We start from the raw sequence: 24,749 nt of genomic DNA on the forward strand, positions 1-24,749 counted from the left end.
GAACATCAGAAATTGCACTGGCCCAATGACAAAGGGTTTAACAAAGGGGCTTTCTGGCGTCAGGATAGTGGAACGTTTTAAAAACTTATGAGGTAATATCATCTTTAAAGGTGCTTTGTGGTTTATTGGTTGATTTTATGTAAATTAAACCCAGCATGTAATTACTGAATCCTAAAGGTCATTTACAGCTTAATTTGTGAGTGGTTTATAATACTATAATGCGGTCAGATCACTGTGTCGAGTGGAAACAGTAAGTCCTAAATCAACATGACTACGATCCCAGTACAACAGATGAATGGTCTGTACTTTGGATCAGTGAATGAACAACGAATGTATGATTACATACAACTATCCCAAAAAGGACTTGGACATTTTATTTTTGGGGTAAATGTTGTTAAATTTGATAAAAATTAATCAACCTGCCAAATTCCAAAACAACTGGGTTCAAACTGTGAACATTCGTTTTGAATTAAATTTATGGACAGTGTTTAAGAAATAATTATATTATATTTTATTAATAATTATATTAATATTTTAAATGAAAATGTTTCAATCGTAAAAAAAAAAAAGTAATTTCCAACTATTTGGACTGTTCATGAATGTTTTAATTCTGTTAATTTAGTTCATTAAAGTGTCCAAGAATATTTCATTTTGAATAATGTAATAATTCAATATTTTTTTATTGTCTAAAAGTATCCAAATAAGTTTTGGGGCCACTGTCTATTAATTATCCAGTGCAGGTACATTTAAAAGAAAACATTTTCACTTTAGGTCTCATTTTAAGTGCATCTTGAAAGGTGTAAAAATGTCCAAATACTTTTTGGTGCCACTGCACAAGAACTAACCTATGCAAGTTCACAAACTACTCGGAGCAAGGTGACCGACTCTCTTATCTTGTGCTCCTCACTCCCCACTAGCCTTCAGTGCTTCTGTGTGTCTGCGATTTGCACGTTTGGGGAGGTCAGCCTGTGAGTTTCCCCCGGCCGTCAGCTGCTCCCAGTAGGACTGGCAGTACTGCTGAATCAGACGCATTTCTGGCTCCATCAGGAGCAGTGGGGTAGGAGCTGCAGGGTGCTGGTGATGGTTTTTGTGATGGGTCCTCGATGCCTCTTCCTCCTCATCAGGGGTGGTGAGGGCTACAGCGATGTCCCGGTCCAGGATGCGCAAGGAAACACGAGCCAGCGTGTGCTTGAAGTTATTTTCTGTGGCCAGGCAATGGTAGAGACCTGCGTCTGCTTTGGTGAGCGTTTTGAGAAGAACCCCCTGAGGAGTCTTCAGAACCTCTCCCTCTCGATTCAGCTGTCAACAAAAGAGATGTGTTCATGTTTTTAAAAAGATCTCTCAAGCTCAACAAAGTTGCATATATCTTATTATGATGAAACTAAAAGAACATTTTATTAGAAATAATATAACTTTTCCTTCAGAAATCGTTTTAATAAGATGATCTGATACTCAAGACAGATTTATTATTTTTGGCTGGTTGGTTGGTTTGAAATAAAGTAAAAGAATGCAGTGGTACCGCTTTTCGTCTTCCCTCTCTCTGGTAAAGCCATTTGATGGTGGCCTGAGGAGAGCGCGGCACACACTCCAGAAACGTGCTGCTACCCTCCACGCCGAACTGAACTTTCTCCTGCAGTCTCCTCTCCACTAGTAAATACAGAAGGTGTTACAGTCATATGCTATGTCCTATCATACAAATACATCAGAATGAACTCCTACACACTATTTGCTGATGACTGTTTTTGTTACCTTTAGCGATGTAGCCCCGGCACTGACGCAAAGGGTCACCATGTTTAACATCCTGTCTTCTGCTCCTCCTAAATGAAATAATACAAGATATAATTAAACACCATGTCATTTTTACTGTCCTATTAATTGGGACTCACAAAAGCCAATTAAGTGCAGAATAGAGCTTCTCTGACCTTTTGGTGGCTTGTGTAAAGGCAGAGCAGTTTTCTCCATCCCAGGCGCAGTAGGGGTCTCTGGCCAGACAGCAGTCTGAACAGGCCTTTCCATATACTCCACAACGGTGCAAGGACACTTGGGTAAGACCTTCTTCTGAAGATGCATACAGTTGTTGCTGCAAAATAAAAATATAATAATAATAATACTTGAAAAATATATTGTATAATTGTATGATTTCTAGAATTCATCTTTATAAAATGACACTCTTAAAATGTATTAAAATGTGTTTTATTATGTCTTACCCTTTTGGCTGATATGTACATTGTTTTGACAGGAGCAGGTGTCTATAAATAGGGAATAAAAAAAGCATATAATATTTTCACCTTTACTTTTTTTTTTTACACACACAGGCCTACATATATATTCTTAAATGTCATTATATATTAGAACAATAAAATGCTGAGGTCCAGAAAAAAAATGTATATATATTTTTTTCATTTGTTTACCCTGAAAACTTCCACTTCCTCTAAAGTGAGCTCTTCCATTGTGGTGGGATCCTTGGGCAGAACTATAACTTTTTGGACTGTACCACGATCTGTGGGATGACAGAAAAGTGATACACTGTAAACACAATACGTCTATTGACGTTTTGATTAAAAATCATTTAAAAAATAAACATTCATGGATAATTTCTTTACAACAAGATCTATAATATGCATTTAGAACAGAAAGGGACATTTTTATTTCATGCTGACTTTAACAACTAGGTTACACCAGCCCAAGGTTAACAGATTTGCAAAGAAACTGAACTAATGTCAGCATTCAGAAGATGCCAGACTCACCTGTTCCCAGGAAGAGAACCTCGTATCGGCCGTCCACAGCATCCACCTGATCCACGGCAATTGTAGTAAAGCGATAGTCTACCCCAGAGCGCACCACCAGAGGGCGCTTGTGAATGGGATACACGGGGTGGTACATGAGAGGATGAGCGCGAATGAAGTTAACCGCTTCATCTGAGAACTCTTTTGTGGACTTGAGACCTGGGGTGAATGTGCCTCCCGGACACTGATATGAACAACAGAGGGGAAAGTCAGTCAGATAAATGTATATGATTCTGGGTTTGCTCGTCTTTTAAAGAAAACACCCTTATAGTCATAAAAGATGTCACAGATCTTGTAAGATGATAAAAACACACAAGCTTATGCAATAACAAATACTGTGAGAGAAACTTCTAAACTTTCATAAAACTTAAGAGAGAAATCAAATGAATCTCACTGTTCCTGGACGAGGATAGGGAATCTTCCCTGTGTATGTAGTCCACTGGTAGTTGTGTCCGTGTTTATGTGCGAAAGGGCCATTGAAGACATTTCGGATGTCGGCCATTGAGTAGACACACACGGCTGAGCCTTTAAACACAGAGCTAAGAGACAAATACAAGACAGATGAGTCAAATATGACAGCCAGAAACAAATCATTTACGGAAAGAAGAATATGAAAAGTCAAAATTTACTATAATTTGACATTATGTGTTGATCTTAAGGAAATATGTACCCAGAAGTTGAGAAGACGCCATACACCACAGGGTTTCGTTCATCCTGGGTGGGTTGGATAAACACGTCCCCTGGAGAGGATGAGAAAGTGTGTCAATAATACAGAGATATTAAGAATGCATTACTGGAAATACAACAGTAATTGCTATATCTGAGATACTTGGCAGATTTGACACAAAAAGGAAGTAAACTCACTCAGTTCATCAAAGAAGGTTTCCACCCCATCATCGCCCATCACAGAGCACACCAGCCTGGCCTTCAGAAAAGTCGTCCATTTGTTCACAAGTGACTTTTGTCCGCCCTCATCATTCTGTGAATAAACAAAAAAAACAGCTTTTTTCCATTGACTGACAGAACTGTGCAGAACTGCTTCCTGTGCACCTGCACTTTCTGGTTGCGAGCCTCACCAGGCACACGCGGCCCACTCTGGCCAGCACACTTGGACTCGCTCCTGCCCCTGAGTCCAGAGTCTTCTCACGGAAGAAGAAATAGAGTTTGTCGTCGTTCTTCTCGGCGCTGTCAGGAATCGGTTTCATGTGAACAAATACGGGTTCTAGGAAATAAACAGAGTGTGTATGTAATGTCCATCCAAATATTTCAAGCAAACTAAAACAGCTGAGCAAATATTTATTGTCAGACTAATTCAAATGACATCTTCCAATCCAAATATGAACAGCCAAACTATGTACCATTCAGCCACTTCGAGTCATACTGCTCTGATCTCACAGCTGGCCGGCTGCCCATGGTCCTGAAGATGCCTGGATCAGTGCTCATGAAGTCCACCGGCACTCCAGCGTACAGGTTTCCATCTGGACGGAGGAGAGAGAAAAAAAAATCATAAGTACAAGTGAAGCCTACATGTTTCAGATGAATTGTGAAATACGGTCAAAATGTTGTGTGATGACACATTAGACAGGATATTGACCTTTCGATAAAATCTGCCCTAATGCTGTTGATATGCTTTACAGAACACCAGACAAGGATAAACTCAACATTTCATAAACAGAATGGTTTCCAGTGAATTATGCCCATGTTAAAGTGGTCAAATTGATTTTAATCATTTTATTATGCATTTATATATGGGCTAGAATGAATTAGTGTTCAAAGTTATTATTAGAACATGCTCAAAAGCTCATGACAGTCAGCTATATACCTAAATTAATATGTAAACAAATTAGCACTAAGTTATTAGCAATGATTTACCCTGCAGAAAATGTATGATTCTGTTATGTTACATGTTCTGTTAAGTTATAATTATATGTTCTGTTATTTTGCAATGTTCTGCAATGTAATGATATGTTATGATTCTTTTGTTAAATGTTATGATTTCATGACATATTATGATTCTATGTTATGCTATGATCCTGTTATTTTATTATATGTAATTTTTTTGTTATATGTTACTGTTAACTTGTGTTATGATTCTGTTATGTTCCGCTGTTTTGGAGATTGTTTGATAATATGGTGAACCGCAACCAATCAATTACATCAAATCTTCATGAATTGTTTCTTACTAATCAGGGCTGCGACATTCTCCTGGTTTGGATCATAAGAGCATTTTCCCTTGCCAGAGTCCACATATCCAGGAACCAGTCTGAAGAGATAGTCCTGTGGAAATCAGAGCAGGGAAAGCATTGGTTGGGTTAAAGCTGGTTGTGTCTACATACGAGTATAAACAGAATGTTTATGTGTGTGTGTGCTGCACCTCAGCTCTCCATCCTCTGTTGATGAAGGTGCAGATGGGTTTATAAGCTCCTGTGCCACAGGTGTACAGATGAGTCCTGTTCCACGGCTCAATCAGACGCACAAAGTTAGCACACTCTCCCTGAAAACACACACACACAAACAAGCCACTTTTAAAACTTATTTACTGTATTTTCCGGACTATAAGTCGCACTTATTGTCATCGTTTGGCTGGTCCTGCGACTTATAGTCCGGTGCAACTTATCAAAATTTATTGTACATGGACCAAGAGAAAACATAACCATCTACAGCCGCCAGAGGGCGCTCTATGCTGCTCAGTGCTCCTGTAACTGTTAATGTGTTATGTTAACATACCGGGCACCTATTCAGTTGTTCTGTGTACTGTTGTGTACCGTTATCTGAATAACTTGCCTTTCCAGATTACCAATATCGGTTCTTGGTCTTGGATTTTGTTAAATAAATTAAGTTAATATTTCAGTTAAAAGTTTTTAGTTGTGTTCATTTAATGTTTTCAGGGTTAGGCTACACGAGCACTGAGCAGCATAGAGCGCCCTCTCGCGGCTGTAGACGGTAATGTTTTTTCTCTTGGTTCTAAATAAATGCGACTTATATATATATATATGTTTTATTCCTCGTCATAACAAGAGTCTCACATCTTATTTAACAAGTCATTTAGAACTAATTAGATGACAAGAACTGATTTAAACTTACATGCCTGCCTTTCCCAGTCATCTGACACTCTCCCTTTCTCTGAGCTGGAGCCGGCCAGTGGATCTACAGACATAAAACACCCAGTGCATTATGAGAACAATCCACTGACACTACAGTTCTTCTGGGGTCAGTGTTTGGGTGCTGATTGTTATTTTGTCGGGAATGGAATTGACTGATATGAATCATCACTTACAATGAGAGGCTCTTTGTTGATGTTCTGCATGTCCAGAGAGACCAGATATTCACGGCTGCCCAGGTACAACCGCCCCTGGTCTGGGTCAACGTGCAAGATCCGGTAGTCACTGGTGTTGAAGGAAAAACTGAATGGCCTTGCTGTTCGAGTGTCCATAAGTTCTGGTGCACAAGAGAGAAGAAGAAAAAATCCAGTATTTTATATTGGGAAAAATGTTTTATTTTCATATATTTTATGTCAGCAGCCTTAATTTAAGTTGTTAGCGTTGCATGATCCTTCAGAAATCATTCTATTATGATGATTTAGTGAACAAGAAATATTTCTTATTATTGTTATCACAGTTAAAAATGTCTGTGCTGCTTAATATTTATTTTTATTTTTATTTTTTTCATTTAAGAACAGGAAGTTGTATTTGAAACAATTTTTCAATAATGTAAATATAAGTGTATTTACTGTCATTTTTGATTAATTTAATGTCCTTGCTGAATACAAATAGTAAATTAAAGTACCTATGAGTTACAGAAGACAGAAATGATGGGAAACGCTGTTCAATGTAATTGTAAAACAGTGTTTGATCAATAGGGGGTGCTCTTAACTTTCTTCTCAAGCATCTGCTTTTTAACTAAACCCTCACAACTCCCACGTGTTATAAACATTCAGTGGGTATTTTCTTTTCCAGATGAAATCATTAAAATAAAAATCTTGTGGTAGCGGTGTTGTGGGCCACCCCTTCTCAGCGAGCTCTTCTTCAAGGTGGAAAGAAGAGCCGAGAAGCCTAAGTTGGTGGCTCTTGGGAGCAAACTGCACTTAACACAGTTCCAGAAACATTTCCTGAGTGCTGGCAGATAGAAAAACACTTCCACATGTGGGCTAAGTATTCAGTCTCGAAGGCAAAGATTAAAATGAAGAAATTCAGGGGAGTTAAAATGAACCATTTCTTCAGACGTTCTTGCAGGCTGTCACATGACTTCAAAAGAACACCAGGCCCTGATGCAAGAATTGCAGTTAATGTTGTGTGAATGTTTAACAGCGTAGACTTGTGTCGGTTATGAATTATGATCAGATTATTTCAGGAATGAGAGAGAGATGTCAGAATCTAATAATAGTCAGGAAAGATTTGAAAGGAATAGTTCCCGGAAAATATAAATTCTGTCATTATTTCGGGATTCTTTGATCATTTTAAAGTTCAAATGCACAGCATTTATTTAAAAATCTAAATCTTTTGAAACATTAAAAAATACAGTTATTTTTGTTTTGATAAATGCAAAACAATCTTTCTGAATAAAAAGTGTAAAAAATTTTCAGAAAAGAAAGTAATAGGAACTAGTGATCGTTGCTACACCAAAATGAGAACTTTTTAAAGGAAGTCTTGTGTCTCTCAATAGGTTTAGTTTTCTCTCCCTAGACTCTACTCCTTTAATCTTATTCAAACTCTAACACATTTATTAAAAAGCCGTTCTTTTATATTTCTTCCCCTGTTCCGGATCAGTCTGACACACTCAATCCCATGATCCCCCTTGAGGATGAAGTCCTCAAACTCTTTCATAAGCTACATTCATAGATAACTAATTACACACTAATCTTTCCTTCCATCCTCTGAACTAGATTCATCCACATCATGTCCAGTAACATCCTGAATTTCTTGTCATTTTGAACTATTACACAATACACCACTGTTCAAAAGATTCCCAACTCCATGTTGGTGCTTCTCTTCAGTTCACTCCTCTCATTTACTGTAGGGTTCAGGTCAGAGGACTGGAATGGCTATAGCAGAAGCTTGGTTTTGAGCTCAGGGATCCATTTCTGTGTTGTTTTTGAGGTTTGTGTTTGGGTTATTGTACGGTTGGAAGATCCAAACATGGTCCATTATAAGATTTCTGACAGAGTCAGTCACTTACTGATTTTTTATCTGTTGGTATTTGATAGAATCAAAGATGCCATGTGTCTAAACAATATGTCCAGGACCTCCAGCAGAAATAAAGGCCCACAACATTAAAATACATTTCATTGTACACATGGGGTACTTTTTATCTTTGTGTTCACCAAACCCATCTTGAGTGTTTCCTGCTAAAAAGCTAATTTTTTAGTTTCATCTGATCATAAAAGCCAGTCCTATGTGAAGTTCCAGTCGTGTCTGATAACTGAATATGCTTTAGTTTGTTTTTGGATGAGCTAGGAGAATTTTTCTTGAAACCCTCCCAAACAACATGTGGTGATGTAGGTTCTGTTTGACTATTTTTTTAAGGTTTTCAAAACCGAGACTCAACTATTTTCTGCAATTCTCCAGCTGTGATCCTTGGAGAGTCTTTATCCACTCAAAGTGACCTCCTCACCATGCATTAGGACGATATAGACACACGACCTCTTCCAGGCAGATTCATAACATTTTATGTTGATTGGAAATTCTTAATTAACCTGATGGTGGAAATGGGAATTTTCTTAAAGCCACTTCACTAATTTGTTAAACTCAATTATCTTTTGCTGCACATCAGAAATATATTCTTAGTTTTTTTTTCTCATTGTGATGGATGATTAGGGGAATTTGGGCTTTGTTTTCCATCCTCTTTATATTTCTGTGAAACAGGAAGCCACGGCTGGATAATTTCATGTTTATAATCACGCTGGAGTGCTCAAAATTGTGAATATGAGTGGGAATATACTTCATAGATATTTTACTCATAAGAATTTCTAGGGGGGGGGCAATAATTGTGTCCAACCTACAAAAACCCCCCTTAAATTCTTTTTATCCAATGAAAGGATACATTTTTGTGAATAAAAAAAAAAAAAAAAATCAAAAGGGTTAACAATGAAGTTGCATTTTCAACTTTGAAATATCTCTGGTAAATATTATTCAGACTACAACTGGAATATGAAATGTGATATTTTTTTTATGAGATTAGTTTTTCACAAATATGTGAACCTGGACCACAAAACCAGTCATAAGGGTCAATTTTTCCAAATTGAAATTTATACATTATCTGAAAGACGAATAAATAAGCTTTATTAGGATAGGACGATTTTCAGCTGAGATACAACTATTTGAAAATCTGGAATCTGAGGTTGCAAAAAAAATCTAAATACTGAGAAAAATCGCCTTTAAAGTTGTCCATATGCATATTACTAATCAAGAAGTATGCTTTAATATATTTACAGTAGGAAATTTACAAAATATCTTTGTGGAACATGATCTTTACTTAATATCCTAATGAGTTTTGGCATAATATAAAAATCTATCATTTTGACCCATACAATGTATTTTTGGCAATTGCTACAAATAAACCCCAGTGACTTAAGACTGGTTTTGGGGTCCAGGGTCACATATAAAAGCAGGCTTAGGCTTGAACCTTATTGTAAGGTCAGCCAATGCAACACTTTCTTTATGTTTTATCAAGCTGAAATGAATGTAAGAGTTGGTTAAAGAGCTTGAGTCATTTTGAGTGTGTCTGATGAGCTTTTAAGAGCTGAATATTTTAAACGATGCCCTACTGGGTGATAGGGTGAGCTTTCAAATGTAGCTTAAAACAAGCACACTGTAGCCAATGTATGAACTACAAGCGGAAGACCAATTTGTCAATGAGCTTCATCATCCTTCCCTGGAAGATCATCTGTATGGATGTTTACACAACCATGGAAAAGTTTAGGCACAGGAAATGTGGCCATTTTAGTGACGTTGTTAATGTTCTGAAAGTATCTAATATGTTTAAATGTGTGTTTACAGGATGTTCTAGAGTAGGTGCTAAAATAACTGTTAATGATCGGATATCTGTTGGACACGGAACTGGGTGGGCAAAAGGGAAAGGGTTTGTATACACTCCTGTTCCCCTTTCTTCCCTTTACCGTCAGGAAAGAACACCGGACACGGCACCTCTGCCAAACCTGCAGTGGACCAAAGTGGACGCAGCACAGGGTTCCTTACAATCACGGGTGAGAGACGCTGGTACAAAGGTGAGGCTAGTGATAAAACATCCTGCAGGAAGTCTTTGTTGTGAGAAGAATTTGACAGGAACTTAAAACACAGTCTCATGCACTATTCAAACAGATATCAGTCTCAAATATAACAAAACATTAAAATAACAAAATAAAATAGTTAAAAATGTTTTATATTTATATTTGACATAAGCTGAAATATAAATTCAGAACAATTAATTTACCAAAGCAAATCAATTATTAATATTGCTACCAATATTAATGTAAAAATAAATATTTAAATTACATATAATTTGCCACAATATCCCTGATTTATAATAATAAATAAATAAAAAGGTCATTTCAAAAACTTGATTATTTAATCAGCATATCCTAATCTGAATAAATTATTAAATTGTGTCAACAGCCATATTAAATTGTTTAATCATAATAGGGTAAGGTTACACACTGAATGCATACAAGGCCATTGTAGAATATCAAGTTTCTCTTTCTGTCAGTTTCTTGCAGCATTCTCGGTCTCTAGTTGGGTACACTTTCTAGAGTTACACAAAGACCTTCCCTCATCTGAAGGCGCCTCCGAAACAAAGACCATCCCGGTGGCAAACAATGAACAATCCATCTCAGATAACAGCAGAAAATAAAGAGGCCAATGAGACAAGTGGATTTTTCCGCCCAGCTATTCTTGATGTGAAGGAGAGGGTGGTGGCGAGGTTGAGAGGGGGCTGAATACTGGAAGGGTGATCTCTCCTGATGGGGGTAAAACACATTGCAATTGAGGAAAACAGGAGGGTAGAAATGGACTGGATCAGAGCCAAAGAGATTCGGTGGAATTACAGGGATGGGTGATGAAAGAAAAGACAAAGCTAACAATAACTAGTTAGATCCAAATTACTGAGGGCGTATAATTCAGCCCAGTCATCTCTTCAATTAGGTTTGATCAGGGCACAAGCAGGAGGAATATGAGCCCGGGGCAATGGGAAATATGAAACATGAGGTGATTGATATTTGGAACAGCTTTTCTTTCTCATGAATCCTGCTAACATCATTATGAATTTCCCTCAAGGCAATTTTAACCCATCTTGATTGGATTGTTTGTGAAAAACAGAGGGGTCAATTGAATTCTCTAAATCTCAAGGGTCACTGAGCATTGAGGCATCAAACACTTTAACTGTAAAATAGAAGAACATCTGCTTATAGGTCATGAAGCAGTTAATGTTATTTTATTTTTGTTATTGTCATTCGTCCATAACAATCATCAGACCATTTCACGTCCCACCTTAAATAATGAGGGATGCATCAATATAACAATTCTGACTGATAACCAGCATATAAAAAAAAAACATAAAATGTTTTACGATTTTCCCTAAATAAAAAATAAAAAAAACAACAACAACATTTTACACGTGCAAGTGATTTTGGACATTAAACAATATTATGTACAGTGTGAAAATGGATTTACTCAAGATTAAATTCTTGTTTGAAATCATGAACTTTGAGTGTTTGATAACTGCAAAGGAAAATTATTCCTGAAATATCCTTGTCATAATTGCCAAATGACCTAAAAATGAATTCTAAAAAATAATAAAATAATAACTGCACCAGAATATTTAAAGAAAGACCAACAAAGGCAGCACTGAGTGCTAACTCAAGTTGAGTAAAGTCAGCTTTTTATGTAGGTCATAGTTATTGTACCACAGCAAAGAATGAGGCCCCACAGAAATAGCCAACTAAACTGGAGTGACTTGGGGAAAATGTGGCTTTTGGAAAAAAAGTTGTTTACACTCCGGCTGGTACAACACAAACAAATCCAAAATTGTGTTTATATTCTTGTGGGATGCTGTATTTTGATGTTTCCACTGTTTTTAATCTCAGAGCAGTTTCCAAACAATAATGAGCAGGGTTACAATCCCACATACATGAGAGATGGGCCACTCTATAATCTCTGGAGTAATTATGTGGGACCTCTCTCCACCTTCAACTTATTCAGATGAAATGTTATATGAAAGGATTCCCCTTAAGTGATTCACACTTTTAATGCCGGTTTCCATCAGGTATGTGTTAAGCAGGCCATATTTCAACCTGCTTCAAAATTGTAATAAGAGGGCCTGTGTAACATGAGGATACCTGTGTCTGTATTAGCTGCACTAATGTGTGTATAAAGTCACTGCATGCATGTGCATGTGTTTTTCAAGAACAAGGAAGACAGCTTGACAGCTGACAATGACTATAATTGTTTAAAATGACTTTGGTTTAGATCTCATATATGCTTTGAAGACATACAATTATGAGAGGAGGATGCTGGGAAAGAATCTGTGGGAATATCCCTGAACTTCTCTACAACAAGAGTTTTGTGTCAAATTCCCTTTAAAAAGAAAGATACTAAAACCAGGAAGAGAAAAATGTTAACATCACATAATGAGATACAGCACTGATTCTTGAGACAGCTACATATGCCATTAGTTTATATACAGGTAGTATTACTATTTTTACTGTAAAAAAATATCTTTAATCAAAATTATGACTTATGACCCCTAACAAAACCAGCTATCCTGTAACTGTAACTCAATACTTTAAATCTAGTTAAAGCTAAATATGAATGGAATGCAAATGTCTGTTAATGTGTACTGAGGTAAAGAAAGTTAAAATTAATAATCCTTAATAAATATACTTTTATAAAAATGCTCAAAATGACTACTGCATTTAATGTATTTATGTGAAATGCAGTGGTGACAAATGAACAGATTGAACTAAAAATTAGAAACTCTCCTGTAGTCTCAATTCTCGATTGACATGCTAAATGATAGCAAAGTAAACATTTCATAAGAAATAGGAAGAAGCAGAATGTTGCACTTGCAAAGAAGACCTCCGAACATGTACTGATTAATCCACAATTACGTTTTGGTACTTAAACTGTTATTTTTGGATTCCTATTGAATGTTTTGTCTGAATAATTATGAATTACAATTTGTGGTGAACCAAATTGAGGAAAGTTTCCTTTTAATGGGAATTCGCAGAGCTCCAGTGACACCACATTGCATTATCTCACCTTAAAATCCAGTGAAATGACCAATTTAAATGAGCTCTTGGATTTCTGAACAATAAACAATACACAAGATTCAAGGGTTCTCTGGAACATGCTCCACTGAGGACACCCACCCAGATCCAGCACGTTCCACACCTCAACCATGCTGACATCATCCACTATTTGTTTTCAGCCAAGAACTACTTGGCACTGACAAGGAAACTATGCAAACACATGTTTATGTCTGTGTACATAATTAGCTATAAAATTGCTCCTTACAAGCTAAATCTTACAAGGCCTTCCTACATCCAAATACATTCTCAATTAGAAACATGAGTCATACATAAAATATTGTAAAAAAAAAAATACAAAAGTGTTTCAATTTGCATACTTAGTGTGAGTAGTATATTCACAGTGAAAAACCAACAATTAACTGGTTGATGCACTTATTTAACCAAGAAAATGAAGATTGGAATGTTGGGTACCTATTGCACTTAAGCTTTAATTACTTAGAAAAAGGGAAAGGGCAATCAGACTCTGATTCTGGAAGACAAACTAGCCATCTTAATGTCATATGCTAGAGAGCAAAATACATAGTGTACTGTATAGCATGTCATTTAGGACACAACTAAAATGTTTTCTTGAAGAGGAAGGGTGTGGGCTATGGTTAGTCTATAGCATTCTGTATATAACTAGCTTTATATAACAATAATAGAAGTTTGGGATGTTCTCATTTAGACTAAGTGTGTACATGTGTGTGTATGTATAGGCATGTGGGTGTATGCAAAAGAGAAAGAGAGAAGCTGAGTGTTTGAGTATGCATGTACAGGTAATGAATAATGTTTGCTCTCACCTTTAAAAGCCAGGTGTACTCTGGGAGCGGAGCGATGTGTGCAGGCCACTTCAAACATGAACAAAGCCAACAGCACTAGGAGGAGTCTCATTTCCATTACTCTCACAGTTAGACCCGTTCGCAGGCAATCTATACAAACCCACACAAAAGAAAAAAAAATAAAACAAGGTGGACATAGGGAGAAATGCATGAGAGAGGCTAAATTTATCACTGATTTCGACAAAGGAAAAGGCTGAAATGACAAAGGAAGAACAGACGAAGGGCGAGAGGAGGAAAAAATAGCTTGGAAATGAATGAGAGATGAAGAGGAGGAAGAGAGATGGAGACAGTTTGATTTAGACAGACAACAGAAGGAACAGAAAGCAAACATTACTACTGTACTCTACCACTTGTTGTATATTTAGCTTTGAGTTTTAAAAGCCAGGCAAATCCCAGCCTGTCACACCTTCCTCTATTCAACTCCATGCAAAGATAGAGGTTTCAGACCTGCATTACAGAGCATTTATGCAACATGGGGTCAGTTTTATTTTAGAAAAAACAGGTGCTGTTAATCATCTTCATCCACCCAGTGCAACTGCACAGACTGATTTGAGAGTTAGCGGATTATGAGCATAAAGAGCTGTGGTTTGTGACCAGTGTACAAGGGCTTGAACGTATGAACGAGTGGCATAAAAATCACAGAGCAAAGAATAAAGAGTGTCCAGGATAAAGCAAAGAAATAATTTTTATTTTTTGGGAAATGTTACACAATGTACTTGTGTTGATATGGTTTTGAAAACAAATTAAATATTAAATCTAAATAATGTAAAATATTTTTAAATGTACTTTTAAATGTAAAAAAAAAAACGAATAATTGATTAACTATTACTACTAAAACAGTAGAAATAATACTGTTTTATATTTTAAATATATATGTGTGTGTGTGAGTATGGTCCTCGAATCGAATCGTGATATTCTAGTGATAACAGAACCGCTTGTAGACTATTACTCCACTGGAGGAATTTCTCACAGGGAATGTCATAGTTAGGGTAACCAAATGTCGGGTTTTTACCAGGACCATCCCATATTTTTGGTGTCCTGACCTTTGAAAATCCCGATGGTTGAACAAATTGTGTTTTGTCCAAACAGCAACCTTCTGCTCTATCTCGTGAAGCCAACACGGAAGTGAATTAAACTGCAATTCGTCAACTGGCCGCAAAAAGGAATCAATCCCATAGACTACCAATGTTAAAATGCCAAACTTTACAGCAGAAAAAAAAAATAAAAAATTACAGCCTGGTTATAAAAACTATAATGGTCTATATAAGCTAGCTAATTTTGCCCTTCAATATTTTTTTTATAACTCATCCGTTTAAATTATATTAAGCCTTAAAGGGATCCCCAGGTATTAAGACATTTATAGCTTAATATAGAATAAATTATGTCTCTTATTGAAATAGGTTGTAGAAAACCCATGGAAGATGCATGTTATTTAAAAAAAAAAAATTATTTTATGTGCACAGTACATTCTGTGTTGATTACGTCAAATGGTTGTACTCGGTGACCTGGCACTTTTTACTGCGACAACTCAGAATATACAACATTATGTGGCTTTTGGTTGTAATTTTCAGTCAGAGGGCAACAAGAGAAGCCATATAAGACTTCAATGATTTCCTAGCGATAAGAAGAGGAGAAAAGAATGGGAAAATGCATGTGGACAAATACAATTTCCTAGAGACCCGCTTTTTCTCTCTCCACTTGAGCCCTGATATCTGATTCTTTTAGTAGACCCCAGCTTCTGAAACAGCTTACAAACGGTTGAGACAAGAAATGCTTTGCCATCCTGTAAGGATGTAAACATGCTGATGCTAATCATGATGCTGTGGCAGCTGGATGAGTATCTCAGTGCAGATTTCCCTTGAGATCCGGGGCGTTTAGACTCCTTGTGTGGAAAAATCAATGCTACGGCTTTTGGTTTAAGCCTATACTTATATCCATCACCACATGCAAGTTCTTTTAGTAGCTGTAGTCATCATATCAGTATTTTATTTTCAGAGTTGTCTATTCCGAGTTGTGTTGCGGTAAAAACAGCAACAGGTAGCAGCAGTAGCTCACAGAGTGCAGCCATTTTACGTCATCAGAATAATGCTCCCCTCCATTAACGTAAATGATAAGGGAAATCATTTACGTTATATTAAGCTTTACATGTCTTAATACCCAGGTATCCCTTTAAAGTTCTGCATAATTAAGGGCGTGGTCACTTGAGTGACAGGTGAATTGCCGCTGTTGACACTGCAATCAAGCTGTCTCGGCTTCAGCAACCAGCTCCTGCTTTTTTGCCCATTTTCGATTATCCAGGAGTGACGCGCGGTGACGTGCTACCAAGATGGCGATGGCCGGCCTCTTCCACTTTGAGCTTCAAAAACTCTCTTCAGAAAACAGGTGACGGCACAGACACTACATCCATGTTTTTATACAGTTTATGGTGAGTATATTACATTAATTCGGTCTTAAAGGGACATTAAATATCTAATTAAATACTTGTCTGTCTCACTAATGTTAATCAAACAACAAAAGATGTTAAATAAAGTAAACATGTTAAACCTACTATATTTAAAAAAATGTTTATTTAATATTTAATGTGTATCTATTGTATTTGTCTTACGGTTTGTAATTTGCTTCTTTATTTTTATATAATATATATATATATATATATATATATATTTTTTTTTATATAAAAAATCATGAAATAACATTTCTCATATTGTGGCCATATTTCACATGGTGGATGTCTAAAACAGTTGTAACTTATAAAATAATACTGCTTTTGTGTCAGTTTTTTTTTTTTTTTAGACAAGAATGTACTTTGTTTAGACTAAATATAATGTCTATTTGAAAAATTGCTTGGCCAGATCTTCTGGAATTTGCCGCTGGCTCTGATGACAGTGGTTAAACATGAGATGTAATTTGTTTTAGGTAAACAGTCTTTGGGGCAGTCTTTGGTCTCATGAATCTATTATTTTTTCAAAATCAGATAGTTTTGGCTGAGGGCAAAATCTCATCACTTTATATTTTACTGTAACATTAATGCTGTATATCAGAGCACTGCCTTTGTACTTTTGACTGAATTGCCTAGCAACTATTATGATGGCTGTTGTTGTATATGTTGTATATATTTATATGAATAATAGTAGTATTTAATAATAATATTTAGTATTGAGAAATTGTGTGTGTTAATGATTATTACATTATTTCAACGTTAGCACTAGCACATTATAGCCATAATCCCACTACTTTTGTAATATTGCTCATATATTTTTTTTCTTCATTATATCACGACAGTTGTTTCAGCCTGACATGCTCTCGCTAAAATATCAAAATAATTGTAATTCATTGGTGAATTTTCATTATTGCATGTATGAACTGCATATTTAATGTACTTAATGTAAAAACATATATTAAAATGGAAAACAAAATTGACCCAGAAATCACTGCTTGTGATTTACAGCTTATGGGGCCATGTGCCTGGGAAAAGCTGGAGGTGGCAAATCACTCCAAGCTGCTGCAAAGCCCCGTCACGCTGCTCATTGTTATAACTTGGAAGATCTCGCTGGAGTCCAGGGCTGTGACTGCTGCCTCTTTTAGATCAGTTTCCATCATTCCTATATATGACATCATCAGCTGATGTATGTGAGTGATGTCAGCACAGTATACACTTGCATACTTGGGATATGTATGTCCATACATTCTCTTTATTGGAGATCCATGATTAAATGATCTTAAATCCAGATTCTTTTTTATTAGCACTTAGAAGTACTACACGTGTGTATGCCACAGCTTTGCTCTCGGCTGTTTGTGTGTTTTGCTTTAAGGCAAAAGCTTTGACACTAAGCAGCTTGCTCAATCCTTTTCCACAAACTCAGGCGCATACACAAACACAAACACTGGTCCAGGCTCTGCCAGCTGTCACTGGTTCAAATTCACATTCAAAGTGCATCAAGGGGCTTGTCCAGGAATGTACTACATGTCCAAACTGCAAGATGACAGAGTGAGAGAGAACTGTAGATTGCATAGAAGAGTTGGTAAAAGAGAGAATAGTATATAAAAAAAGGAACTGGAGATGATTATCTCTCTTTATGTTCATGTAGATGTGTATCATGACTCTGTAGACATCAGATTGGGATCATAGCCAATGTTTTAGTGTTAAACAAGAGCAAAGAATTATTGGTCTGAAAGCTGCAAATGCACATTTATGATCTTGGGTGCTCTTGTGAAGGACTACAAAAACCAACAAATAATTGATATCATATTTTCCAGCTCAAAGCGTCCTCACTTTTGAACCTGATTTCAAAAAAATCCTCTGAAGTTTTACTGTTTTTCACTGGCTCTCATTGAAACTCACACTCTGTGCAAGATCAGATCTGTCTTATGTCTCCTCTCCTTCACATATCCAACAGCATCAGTCACTCAGGTGTTCTTACATGTTGGTTCTGGCACTGATTTGAGGGGAAAGAGTAGGAAGCACAGACTTTAATTCACTCACACACACACACACAAAGCTCTGCTATAGATCTAACCTAACAGGATAGACAGATACAGTAGATGGACAGATGGACAGAGAGACAGACAGACAGCCAGCCACAATAACGGACAGACAGACAGACAGACAGACAGACGGATAGACAGACGAATAGAGAGATAGACAGACAGACAGACAGATAGACAGATAGATAGATAGATAGAGCATTTGCATGTCTACATCACTCAAGTAAACCGTTAAGTGACATATTTGCTGTTTTAAATCTTGAGTGGAACTTCACAGGTGTAAACGGTTATACTTTCTTGTTAGCATGCATTATGTATCAGTCGTCCTCTGCTGGAATGGCCAGCATATGAATTATGGATGTTCAAGCGCAATCTATGACGTCCATTAAATCCAACTCCGGTGTGTCTGATTTTTTCCTTTTTGTGACTGACAAAATGTCAGGCTTCTGTATCTCTCTTTTTAAAAGAACAAATATTGTGGTAAACACAAAAAGGGTATAAAAAGTAAAATATAGTCTGAGTTTGCCAAAGTGGACAGGACATGAACATATTTGAAAATTTTGCCTCTCATGTTAATTGTAACTTTTAGCAAAACATTATGAAATGTAATTTAAATCATTTTGGTCCCTTTCTTTAAAACGGTTTATACTGTATAATACTACAATCAAGTTTAAGCTTGGGTGTTAAATTGTGAATGCAGTAGCCATACTACATAAAAATATACTTACACACACAACCACCATACAAACATATGCCAGTTACAATTTAAAAAATTTAAATTCATACAGCTGCTCTAACACACAACTGTTCTAAAGTATAAACTGCTCAAGCACCCATGCACACATTTAAATTAGAAGATGAAAGAATCCTTACCGAACACACAATAAACCATCTGCATTCAAGTCATAACATTCCTGCTCTTGATGCACCCTAAATTCACCAAGTAGTGGATAAACCCTAGTTAAATTTCATTTCATCTCCACAGTAGATACAGTTATTGGATTATATGTTCTTTTTCCTCCATGTAAAAATTTATTAAAACAAATTTGTCAAAGTAGCATTGTAGTATTTTGTGGGCTGATAACGACATTTATTATCGTAAATACAGAAAGGCTGAAAACAAAAACAATTAAATATTTATATAGCCTAACACAAATTGCAGGGTGATCTAAAGGTTATGTTGGAGTGCTTTTAATATTACTGCAAATGTAAACACTGTTGCTATGATTTGCATACATTTTTTTATATTTTCCCTTCATCTACCTGAGGCCAAACTACTCTCTTAAGACTTTATGCAGTTTCAGATTGTTTTATCTCGAAGCTGAGAGAAGTGCTGTATATATTCACCTGATTCGCTGGTCTTGTGTTTTAGTCGGTTTGTTGCTCCGTGTATTTGGTGTCTTGAGGCGCAGGTGAGATGTTATCGTTACATTCCTTACCGTCTCTGTTAGCACAGCTCGTGCTTTAATGAATTTCTGAAATCCGTCCAAACCCTTCTCCTAAAAACATAAGAGCTTTTATAGCGCCAGCCTTTTGAATTCTCACTTTTGGGGCGTGTCAATCAGTCCAAAAATCGGCGATAAAAGTTGCAGTCTGTGCACGAAATTCCTCAAGATATTTCTAAGCTCTTATCTAGACAGTTGATGAGATAAAGGCAGCAGAAGTTAAGATGTGTTTTGCAGTTTGCGTGACAATATCTCCCGCGTTTGTAACTTTGAATACAAAACAGAAGATGTGTTCGTCGTCTTGTCACGTAAGCTCCACGCTGTACGTCTCCGTGTGTTGAAAGTCTGTTTGGATAATTCCGCCGGTGAAGTGTCACGGTCCAGCCCCCTCAGCACTGCTCCCAACGAACCGCCTTTATCCGTGAAGCGATCAGGAAAATGAAGATATGCAACAGATAATAGTGGATAATGCCACATTAAATGTTGTTTACATTTAATGCATTTATATGTGTGTATATATATATATATATATATATATATATATATATATATATATATATATAGTCACACTCACACTAGTCCTATATGGGGTAGGTTGTCACAGTCATAATATGAAGTTACATAATATGAAACACAACTATTCAGAGGTCAGAAAAATGCAGATGTATCAACACATTGCATAATGCCACATGATGTGGGGTTACATTTAATACATTTGAACATATATATATACATTCCTGCTCGAAAGTTTGTGAACCTTCCAGACAAGATCAGGTTTTGTGTTAAAAACAAAAAAAATTATTCAAAATGTACATCCAAAACCCAATTTGTGAAGCAGACTTACAAATGATGGACAAAAATAAATAAAAACAATCAAATTGATCACATCTGATCTGAACAAGCTAATAATGTCTTCAGGATTACAAAGGCTACAGAGACAAGTGAGTTTTTTTTTTTCAGGGTTGGTGCTAAACTCTGAAGGAAATCAGCACTCCAGGACCAATGTTGCCTACCCCTGATTTAGTAGCCTGTGGCACCTCCTTTTGCAGCCATTACTTCAACCATACATCTTCTGTTACCACATCTGTCTTTTACCCACTCCTGCTTGCAGAACTCCATCATTTTTGAGAGGTTGGATGGCATGTACTGCCCACTTCAGGTCTAGCCACAACATTTCATTTGGATTTAGATCCAGAGTTAAGTTAAGCATCTTGCTCAGGGACACACTGGTGTCTCACAGTGGATTGAACCCGAGTCTCTCCCATCAAAGGCAAGTGTCTTATCCACCGCGTCATCAACACCCCTAGACCATTCAAGAGTGTGAACCTTCTTTCTTTTAAGCCATTCCATGGTGGATTTGCTTTAATGCTTAGGGTCTTGCTGCATCTCCCATTTTTGGCCCAGCTTCAGCTCTTTGACTGATGGCAGGAAATTTTCTTCAAGAATTTGTTGATAAGTCTGAGATTTCGTTTCCCTGAATATTATGGAGTCACCCTGGCCCAGAGGCAGAAAAACAGCCCTAGACCTTCACATTTCCACCATTATGCTTCACTGTTGGGAGGAGGTTCTTTTCCTGTAATTTTCTTCAAACATGACGGCTTTGATTATGACCAGATAAATCTATTTTGGACTCATCTGTCCAAAGAATGGACTTCCAAAAGGCCTCTGGTTTGTCCAAATACTCTCTGGCAAAGTTGAAATGGCAGTTTGGTTCTTTTTTGAGAGCAGAGGCTTCTTTCTAGCAACCCCTCCCATAAATGTCATGTCTGATTGTAGGTAGATGCATGTACATTTACCCCAGATGCTGCCAGAGAGGTCTGCAGCTCTCTAGAGGTGATGTGTGGGTTGGCCTTTACCTCATTCATTATTTTTCACTTGATGATAGTTTTGATGGGCGTCCACTTCTAGGTAGAGTTGTGGTCATGTTGAATGCTCTCCATTTGTAGATGATTCGTCTTACATTGGATGGATAGAGTTGGAATATCTTGGAGATGGTCTTATAGTCTTCCCCAGACGGATGTTCTGTCACCACCTTCTTCCTGATGTCCCCAGATATCTCCATTCCTCTTGGCATTGTTTGACTCCTTGGCACTACAGAGGTTTGGTTGGTTTCCTCTCTATTTTAATCAGTTTTGCCCTACTACTTTCCAAAGGATGTCTAATTTGATTGGTCTGCTTAAATGATAATAAAGCACTCAAAAACTAGGGCTTCACATTCTTTTGCACATACAATAATTCAATCTTTCATGTAGTTTTTTGGCTACTCACAAAATTCCCTCCAAACATGCAATTAATCAACGTAGATCTCACAGTTAATTTATAAAAAGCGGTTGATGATAAAATAAGACAATCATGGTAAAACAACAGAAAACTTTGAAACATCTCAAGGGGTTCACAAACTGTTTGTCTGTCTCGCCTCATTAGATGTTCACATTACTAACTGCTGCAAACATAGTGACAAACCGTTGTCAAGCAGTTGTGTTGGAGACCCACTGCAGTGCATTTGTGGTGGATCTGTTTGTCCCGCCAGAAAGTGTCCCGAAATTCCCAAAGTTTTTTTGCATCCGGCTGCATGACTCAAGATGATGGTGGGGGTAGGCTGGGTGAAAGGACGTTCTCTCGCACAAACATTGTTTTGTGACAAAAGGCCCGTGGTGTGTTCTTTCTGGGGTCTCTGACATGCATTAGGATATGCACTAAGCCAGTACTTAGATTAAATGTACAAATGTTTTACATTGCCTTTATATATAATTCAAGAGTCAGTGGAAGGGTGTGTAAAAAGTTTTACCATTTCCTTTTCAGCTGATTTAAAAAGACGCTCTGCTTTTCATGACATCACACAATGTGCCCTTTTCTTAAAATGCTGCGGATGTGGAGGTGGTTTCTTGTCTTTCTCTCTCTTTGTGGGAGGCATCCTTTATTCTCCTCTGAGAGGAAGTGACTCAAGTCGGCTTTAAGTTCAGGTTTCCGTGTGATTTTTCACCCACAATGCAAGAAGCCCCACCAGCTTCACTATCTTCCATTCAGCCCCACATTCTCCCACGTCAGAGACACTCGACACAGTCCGCAGTTTTACGACCACATCTACGCAAACCACTGAATCACTTAAGAAGCTTAATTGCCTAATATATGAGCTTATTTGATTTAAGTGTAAAACCTCAACTTGGTGAGAAAACACCACACCGGTGAAACAACATGATGTGGCATGTAACAGAAAAAGAACAATCCAAATAGGTCATGTTTTGAATTGGTACGCACCCTGTTTAAAGTGAAAACACTTTCTTATATTCTAATTTACATGTGACCTTTGTATCTTGCATGAACATGCTACTATGGCAGCTTAAAAGTTGATGACCTACAGCTATATATTTCCCTTTGTTACTGACTTTGACAGACCTTTTGACTGATCATCTCATGTTTGTGAAAGCACAGAATTTGAACTCTGTCCTTTGTGTGAAAGAGCACATGATTTATTCCACTTTAAACTTTCATTGATTTGATACAATGTGCATTGTACAGATTGAAAAAAGGCCGTATTTGAATTTTAAAGAGCTCAAATGCATTTGGTCTACAAAGAGCATCACGTTTCATCATACATGGTCAGGAAGTCAGCGGGGTTTTGTTGGGAAATGATTGTCTTTCTTTCTCTGCAGTGTATAAACAGGGATTTGCAGTCTCAAAAGCAAGAGTTACAACAACAAATTTATCATGGTGAATACGTGGCGCTCATCAATCCAGACAGTGCTTCTGTGAAATGCCGTTGGCTATGTGCAAGCACAGGTTTCGAGTTGGGGAGGGATTCATTTTTAAAGTAGACTAGTGGGTCAATGACATAAGAGTTTCCACAATAAAGAGAAGAAAAGTCTTTTATGAATGTACTTCATGTCAAATATGGGCTTGATAAGTTCTTAAAATGCGCTGTTTGTATTCAGGTTGATTGTACTTGGTTTATTCATTATTTAAAATTTAATAAAGTAAAAAAAAAATTCATTGGCTTTTGGATTATCACCGGAAGTGTGAAATGCTAACTCGTTTCCAAGCATTGTCCATGCAGCACTCTATTGTATTTTAATTTATTTTCACATCATTAATGTCATGTCATTGACCCTAGTACCTTCTGACTCCATTAAAATAAAACATTTACCTACATATTTCCTCACTACAGGATAGATTCCCGCACGAGTCAGTATCCTGAGTAAACCTGGAAAAGCCTCCAAAATGCAGAGAAAAGGAAAGTAAATCCATGGAAAAGTTGGAAAAGCTGGAGGGGTGTGGGAGTGTAAAGTACATCTGTCTTAGGAGATAAATCTGTCAGCACCTTAGCCGCAGCCCACGGGATGCCCAGGATGGATGAGCGTATAAGCGGCCTGCCTCATCAAAGATGGATGCGGTGCCACGAGATTTTGAGATGATAAAAGTCCCACTGAGGTGCCTTTCCTTTTTTTCCAGTATGCTCCAGTTTCATCTTGATTGCAAATGCAATCGCCTGAGGCGTGATGTTCTTCGAAGAATGGGTAACGGGCAATTTATACACAAAAGCTGAGAAACACACACACAGACTTTGTTTACTATAGTCTAAAAGGCTAAAAGTGCTTTTGATGAAGTAGCAGAATGTAGAAATAAACAGAATTCAGATATGCATGTATACTCATATGTCGCCACAGCGTGAGTCAAAACACATATTGGAGGGCAGACAGGTGGAAAGAGTACAGGGGACTGGTGATCTTTCAGATAAAAACCATTTATCTGCTTGCCAGGGCTGTCAGAGGTCTGCTAATTAGCTTTACCATTCAACTCTCTCTCTCTTTCCTTCCTTCTATCTCACACTCTTTCCATTCCCTCGCTCCCACCCTCTTCATCACACTCTGTCTCTGTCTCCTTCCCTCGCTGACCTTCTTTCTTCTGTTCCGCCAGT

General features: G+C 37.2%; 1 pseudogene; it reads right to left on the minus strand.

The window, feature by feature from the left end:
- Positions 1-716: 716 nt before the first annotated feature.
- LOC113100934 (semaphorin-3F-like) lies at positions 717-20,202 on the minus strand (annotated as a pseudogene).
- Between the last annotated feature and the right edge of the window lie 4,547 nt (positions 20,203-24,749).

This window comes from Carassius auratus, unplaced genomic scaffold (assembly GCF_003368295.1).
Source record: "Carassius auratus strain Wakin unplaced genomic scaffold, ASM336829v1 scaf_tig00217415, whole genome shotgun sequence".
Lineage (NCBI taxonomy): Eukaryota > Metazoa > Chordata > Actinopteri > Cypriniformes > Cyprinidae > Carassius > Carassius auratus.